This window comes from Jaculus jaculus, chromosome 1 (assembly GCF_020740685.1).
Source record: "Jaculus jaculus isolate mJacJac1 chromosome 1, mJacJac1.mat.Y.cur, whole genome shotgun sequence".
NCBI classification, from domain to species: domain Eukaryota; kingdom Metazoa; phylum Chordata; class Mammalia; order Rodentia; family Dipodidae; genus Jaculus; species Jaculus jaculus.
In genome coordinates, this window is record NC_059102.1 from 8,151,671 (window position 1) to 8,159,891 (window position 8,221).

Sequence of the window (8,221 nt, forward strand, 5' to 3'; positions counted from 1 at the left end):
TCTGGACACATACTGTGTCTCACAATATGTAACACTCTAACCTTTGTTCAAGTATCTAATCCTGCAACTTGGAGTTCTTGTAACAGCAGTGTAAATTCTTTTATTATTATTAATTATTATTATTATTATTATTATTATTATTATTACTGGTTTTTCAAGATAGGGTCTCACTCTAGCCCAGGCTAACCTGGAATTCACTAGGTAGTCTCAGGGTGGTCTCGAACTCACGGCAAATCTACCTGTGTCTCCCGAGTGCTGGGATTCAAGCTGTGTGCCACCATGCCTGGCAATTTTAAAAGAAACTGCTACATTTGATCCCCAAATGTGGATATATTATGTTTTAAAAATTAATTTTAGTTATTGAATTTTTTTGTTTGAGAGAGGGAGAGAGGCTGTGTGTGTGTGTGTGTGTGTGTGTACGTGCGTGCATGTATTCAGGCATGCCAGGGCCTCCTGGTCCACGGACGAACTCCAGATACATACACCACTTTGTACATCTGGCTTTACATGGATCCTAGTGGATCAGACCCAGGCTGTCAGATTTTGTAAGCAAGCATCTTTAACAGCTGAGCCAGTTTCTCTGCCCTAGAAATTAATTTCTTAATAATGGGCATTTGGACTGTTAATGACTTTTGGGTCTTACAGGGTTATGATGGTCTCATAGAAATCATGCTACATGAACATGTTAGAGCATGTTTGGTTCACGTTTCTGTGTCCCTCAGAACAGATTCTGAAATGCTACCTGTTTCATTCGAGACTGGATGAGGCATACTGTTCAAGTTCATGGTCAAGCTGCCTTTGAAAATTTTGACCCATTTCTCCTGCCAATGGTGTCTATGATTTTTCTCCTTCTTTTTTCTCATGCCCTCTTTTGGGACATTTATAGACCAAAGAAATTATCATTTTGTTAGCTTCTTATTTTATACCAGAATTTTCTTGTTTATTCTTGAATATTTTGCCTATGTATGAATTTCAGTATGGTTGCCAAGTAAAAACAAAAATCACTGCCAACTTGATAGGATTTTTCCCAAATTTAGATGGTAATTTATGGGAAAATTGATACTTTTATACTGTGGCATATTTCTCCATTTATTTAAAACCTATCTTGTATTTTTAAGTAACATTTATAATTTTCCTCATATAGGTTTGACCTTTTTCTATGACTATTCTTATGTATTATGAGAATTGGTAACTACTTTGAATTGTTTAAAATTATGCTTTTGGGATGGAGGGATGGCTTAGTGGTTAAAGTGTTTGCCTGCAAAGCCAAAGGACCCAGGTTCAATTCCCCAGGACCCATGTTAGCCAGATGCACGCGTCTGTAGTTCATCTATCATGGCTGGAGGTCCCGGCGTGCCCCTTTCTCTCGCTTTCTCTGTCAAATAAATAAATAAATAAAATCATGCTTTTACATTGGTGTAGATTACAAAAAGTTATTGATTTAAAAGATTTTATTTATTTATTTGAGAGAGAGAGAAAGAGAGAGAGAGAATACATGGGCACACTGGGGCTTCTAGCCCCTGCAAATGAACTCCAGACACATGCATCACCTTGTGTATCTGGCTTTATGTGGGTCCTGGGGAAGTGAACCTGGGTCCATTGGCTTGCAGGCAAGTGCCTTAACCACTGAGCCATCTTTATAGCTCAACAGTAAAATATTTTAATTTTGTTTTACTTCTGAATTTGGGGCTACTTCTAATGTGTCACAAGAAACTTGAGTTCCATTGTAGATTTCAGGTGGGTTTGCCTTGTCTCTGTGTGTACTTATACATGTGCTTTGAGAGTTTCAGTGTTCTAGACTTTTTTGACCTAAAACTTTTTTTTTTTTTTTTTTTTTTTGAGGTAGGGTCTCACTCTGGTCCAGGCTGACCTGGAATTCACTATGTAGTCTCAGGGTGGCCTCGACCTCATGGCAATTCTTCTACCTCAGCATCCTGAGTTCTGGGATTAAAGTTTTTTGTTTTTCGTTTTTTTTGTTTTTTTTTTTTTTTTGAGGCAGGGTTTCACTCTACCCCAGACTGATAAGGACTTTACTCTGAAGCTCCAGGCTGGCCTCGTACTCATGGTGATTCTTACACCTGAGCCTCCCGACTGCTGGGATTAAAGGTGTGTGCCACCACACCTGGCTTTCAAAATGCTCTCTCTTTTTTTTTTTTTCGAGGTAGGGTCTCACTCTAGCCCAGGCTGACCTGGAACTCAATATGTAGTCTCAGGGTGGCCTTGAACTCACCGTGATCCTCCTACCTGCCTCCCAAATGCTTGGATTAAAGGTGTGCACCATCATGCCCGGCTCTTCAAAATGATTTTTTTTTAAATTTATTTGAGAGCAACAGACAAATAGGCAGATAGATAGGTGGGGGGAGAGAGAGAGAGAGAGAGAAGAGAGAATGGGCGCGCCAGGGCCTCTAGCCACTGCAAATGAACTCCAGATGTGTGCACCCTCTTGTGCATCTGGCTAACGTGGGTCCTGGGAAATCAAGCCTTGAACTTGGGGTCCTTAGGCTTCACAGGCAAGTGCTTAACTGCTAAGCCATTTCTCCAGCCCCCAAATGTTTTTAATTATATGCATGTGAGAAAAAAATTCTAAGAAAATTAGAATAAATAGTGAGATAAAGCATTTTCCTCATATCCCTGAACCACAGTCCTTAGTTTTGCTGCCAGGCCTAGGTGTCCACGCCCTTCCCGGCTCTCCGTCTCTCATGCACACGCTCCGAAACCCCCGTCTCCAGACGCCGTTCCAGTGTTGCTTTCTGCTACTCCCTCACACGTGGTGCTTATGTGTCCTCGAAGTCATTCTATACTAGGACTTAGAAATTTTCTTCTCTTTTGTTTTTATTTATTTGAGGTGTGGGAGAGAATGTGGGTGCACCTGGACCTCTTGCTGCTGTAAACAAACTCCGGATGCATGCACCATGTTGTGCGTCTGGTTTTACATAGGTGTTGGGGAACTGAACCCAGGCATACAGGCTATGCAAGCAAGCACTTTTAACGGCCAAGCCATCCCCCCACCCTATCTTCCTTAAAAAAAAAAAATTATTTATTTATTTATTTTATTTTATGGATGGGGGGAGAATTGGCACTCTAGGGCTTCAGCCACTACAATTGAACTCCAGATGCTTGTGCCACCTAGTGGGCATATGTAGCCTTGTGCTTGCTTCACCTTTGTGCATCTGGCTTACATGGGATCTGGAGAGTAGAACATGGGTCCTTAGCCTTTGCCGGCAAGCCCTGTAACTGCTAAGCCACCTCTTCAGTCCTGACTTTCTTTTAAACATGGATGCCTGATGTTCCATCACGTGGACATACCATAGCTCCTGGACACTTCTGGTGGCCACTTAGGCCATTTCCAGTCTTTTCTTATGATAAAGCATTTTAGAACAAATATCTTTATAGATAAATGTTTGCAAAATCACTTCCACATGTGAACTCATAAAAATGTATTTGGTAGTTACAGAGCATGGGGTTTCAACTTTAATTCATAGTGTCAAGTTTTCTAAAAGAAGTTGTGCTCCAACTTATTTCACTACAAATGTAAAATATGAATGTCTGTTTTCCCATGCTCTCACATTTTCAAACTACATTTGCCAACTTTTAGCCCCAAAATGCTATAGCATTTTAATTTGCATTTCTTTCATTGCAAATGGCTATTGAGAACCCAGTTGCATTTCTCTACTTATGAAGTATATCTATATTCCCCCTAATTTTTCTTACGAGTTTGTCTTATTCCTTAACAGTTTATATGGATTCTGTATATATTAAGGTATATGAAGTCTTTGAAATCAAATGTGCTCCAAGTACTTTCGTTGTTGTTTTTGTCCCCCACACACGTTTTAAATCACTAGGCTTTATTTGCTAGAGCAGTTTTAAGCTTGCAGAAAAATCCAATGGAAAATGCCTGTGTTCTGTGAGCTTAGTCTCCCCCACACCTCCCCTCCACACTTTCTCCTGTTATAAACATCTCACTTTGATGTGGTACATGCTCATATTTTTAGCCTTGCACATTTCTTAGAAATGAAGTACAATAAATGAAATTTTCATTCAGTAGTGTTGAGATTCCATGCCTTTCTTTCTTTCTTTCTTTTTTTTTTTTTTGAGAATGTTATTATAAGAGTTTTTGTTATCGTTTTCACCATAGCTTTTACTGTTTATGTTTGGATAACATCAGGGCAACATATAGCAATGTTTGCTCTGACACGCATTGAGATCATATACATTGTATACATTCATCTGTGAATGCCATAGGCAGATGAATGGACTTTCTTTACCTAAGCCATTCTAGCATTCTTGGAATGAACTCTAGTTGGTTATGATGTTGAGACATTCAGCATTGGCTATGAAATGATTCCATCTGTAGACTACTTCTAAACCTTTGCACTCATAGTTTTAGCTTTGAGTAAAATAGTTCTTTCTTCTTTCCCACTCTGGGACCCAGCTCACACAAGCTGCAGATACCCAACATTTGCCACCAAAGCTCCTGAAGCGGGTGTTGTCATAAGAGATTGACCTTTAAATGTCTTGTTATTTATTTATTTATCTGGTCTGTATGGCACTACAGTTTCTTTCTTTATTTCTAATTTCAATCATTTTTGCTTGTAGAGGAAAACGTTTGTCTTATAGGGGTTTTAACATTTTTAGTGTTCTAATTTAGTTATGCCCTTTAGGGCTGTCTAGGCATGCCCTGGGCTTGAATATTCTGGAAGCAGCTCACATGCCTTTGTGGTCACCAGTCTACATATGTCTTGCTTCTGTGCTTTTAACCTCAAGTTAGACTTTCATAATTTCTAATTCTTTTCTTTGGCTTATTTTGAATTTCCTTTTCAAGCTTTGCGGGGTGAAAACACAACTCTTATTATCTTCAGTCTTTTATGTTTTTATAGATATAGTTGAAGCTATTCCATGTAGATGTTACTGAGAATATACATCTATCTGATATGTACATTTAAAAATAGCTTAAGGACTGAAGAGATGGCATAGTGGTTAAGGCACAAAGGACTCACGTTTAACTCTCCAGATCCCACATAAGCCAGGCACACAAGGTGGCACAGCATGCAAGGTCACACACGTGCACAAGGTGGAGCCCAGATTTAGAGTTCGATCGTAGTGTTTGGAGGCCCTGGTGTGCCAGTTCTCTCTCTTTCTCTCCTCCCTTTCTCATAAATGTGTGTGCCACCACGCCCAGCAAAGAAAAGAGCTTATAATTGCTTTCCTTTTGCTAGATGTCAATAGTTGATGTATGACAAGTTTTTTTTTAACTTTTTTACTGACTGTTTTTGTACACACACATCATGTATTTTCATCACGATCCACTCCCATTACCTGTGGACCGTTAGCCTCCTTCTACTGAATCCCTTCTTTCTAACTAGTCCCTCTTGTATTTCATGTCTTTTTATTGCTTTTTTTAAATCCAAGAATTCTTTAAATGTTATTTAAAAGTTCTTTTATTTTTATTTTTATTTATATATTATATATATATATATTATATTATATATTTATATATTTATTTTCTTTTTATTTTTGGTTTTAATATTTTGTTGATTAATTTCTCCATTGTAACCAGGAACTCTAGAACATGTATGATTTCTGTTTATTTAAAAAAATTATTTATTTATTGTTTTTTGAGTTAAGGTCTCGCTCTAGTCCAGACTTACCTGGAATTCACTATGTAGCCTCAGGCTGGCCTCAAATTCACTGGGGATCCTTCTACCTCTCCCTCCCAAGTGCTGTGAAAATTTTTAAATGTTCTCATAGCTCAGAACAATTTCTGTGACTGTGCTGCCCATATTTAATGGTTGTACAATCTCCTTTTAAATAACTTGTTTTTGAAATAATTATAGGACCACAGGGTGCTTCCTGAAGTCCCATCTTCTGTTTTAATAAGAGGCTCTTCAAGGATCTATTTTGCTATTTAGCCAGTCTCCTGAGGTTTTCCTATAACCAAAAAGTATTTTCATTTTCAGGGTCTCTAAAGGCTTTTATTTATTATGAATGCAATGTTTAGGGCTGCCCGATACTAATATTACTGGCTCCAGTATCTTATCTCCCTGCCCTCCCTTTTCTTCCTCAGCACCGCGAGGCATCTCCCTTGCGTGGTGCACACATTTGGATTCTTATTTCATGCTCATGTGGGGTTTGGAGGATCCTGAATAGCTTCTCTGTGAGCAGCACATGTTCATACACGGTCTGTGTGAGGGTGGGTGAGAGGCAGGATGGTTGGCTTGGGTGTGCCCACTAGTTTCTTTTATGGGGAGGTATTACAATTTGGTCCACTGATACTTTCTGGGGCACCCCCCTGAGCCCCCTCAACCCTAATATCTACCCTCAATTTGTTCACCTTGGAGCTGACCTGGGTCTGGTTCAGTGCTTGGTAGAGAATGTGGGGAGACCCACCCTGGCAGAGGACACTATAAATACCCATCCATTTCTCTGAGCCTCACAGCATCCCTAATTCACTGCCCCATGCCCGCATTCCTGGAACAAAAGTCCACGCACTTGCAGTGGGCTTGACCTGCGCACAGTTTGATCCTGTCTGTCTTCCATCCCTTAGGCAATCAGGAGCACTTGCCAGAGACAGAAGTGACCTAAAAGCAAACACTGTAGGAAACAAGCAAACTGATGTGATTAAATCCCAGCTGTGTGTTGCCTCCTAAGGCTTCCTGTGTGAGGCCTGGCCCGAGTTTGTTGAAACAGAAGATCAGTAAGTATGAGAGAGGTATTAGATGTACCATCACCAAACGCAAGGCTTTCCTCTCCAAGTCAGCAGGCTGGAGACAAAAGGGAAAAAGTGACTCTCTCAATGTGTAAGTCAATTCAATTTGAATGTTGCATCAGGTAGCCGCCTAGAAACTGCCTCCCACACCATAGAAAATACAGGTCAGGGGCTTTTATGCTCAGCAAAACAAAATCATAAAAACTATCATACGGAAATTAGAGGCCATCAGGTCACATCATATGCATCCCTAAGTGAGAAATGTGGTAGTTTCCACTCTTTGGTCCTTCTTCGAGTGATCCTTGGAGGTGCTCCCTCCTGTTTCTAGTTTCAAAGCTATGCCTGGTTTCTGTTGCTTGTGTTCATAGGGTGCCTCCTCATAGGCATTTTGGTGACATCAGAGCTATCCTTTGATAGGTAGCCTTGCTTCTTGGGCTACACCACATTTGACGCAATCCAGTCACGGGTGCTTGACCGTCATCTAGGATGGCATCGTACTTAACTCCCAAGTTCACGTACAGCGCGGCCCCAGAGCCTCGCTTTGCCCGGGCTGCCCACTGCTGGACCGCCCTTCCCCAGCTTCCCGGGTCCTCCCAGGGAGCCCGAGCGCCACCCTCCTGCATCTTCTCTTTCTCTCTCTGCCCAACACCAACATCTCCACCAAGAACGGACAATTCGATGTCCTAGAAGTGAAGTCAAAAATTACTCAAAAAGCATTCAGAACCAAATCTACAGTTATGTGAAGGAGATGAATGAAGGGAGGTTATGTTTGCCACCTATGGAGACAACAAGTTAGATAAGCTCCCTTGAAAGCCAGTCTTTCTTCAGTTAATTGTTTCCTATGTAAAAAAAGAAAGAAAACACAAGCCATCCAATTACCTCACAATTCTTCACCCAGTCACCAAGAGCAAAACAATATTGAGATTTAATGGAGGTGGGTCTAGTAACCCCCCGAAACAGAATAATCCACTTTGTGAAAATAATGAGACAGATGCCGAGGGCACTCAGCACCCACCAGAGCAGAAGTTCAGAGGCTCCTAAGAGCTCATCACTGAAGTAGACTTAAAATACACCCACCAAAGCTCAGGAGATTTTGTGCTAGAGGGGCAGAAAGATTTTAAGGGCCACAGGTTGGGACATCATACCTAGAGGCATTTCCTCCCCCTATAACTGACTGCTATTCCCACAGCACATAACCCATAGTCCAATGGGGAACACCAGCAACCCCACCGAGGAGGGTCCTCAGTGGAATAGGTGCAGGGAAGAGGGAAAAGATGGTACCAATACATGATGTATCAATAATAAACTAAAAATAAAATAAAGAAAAAAGTTCTTTAATGTCTTGGCATGAGGGCAATGACTTGTTATAATTGGCTTTTTGTTTTAGTGGGTTGTTTTGCACAGAGGAATAAACAGGCAGTCAGTTAATGAAACCCCAACTTACTAATCAATTACAGGCAGGTGTTGATAGATTTCTTCTGTCTTCATGAATCAGCCTTGGACTTGTGCCATGTT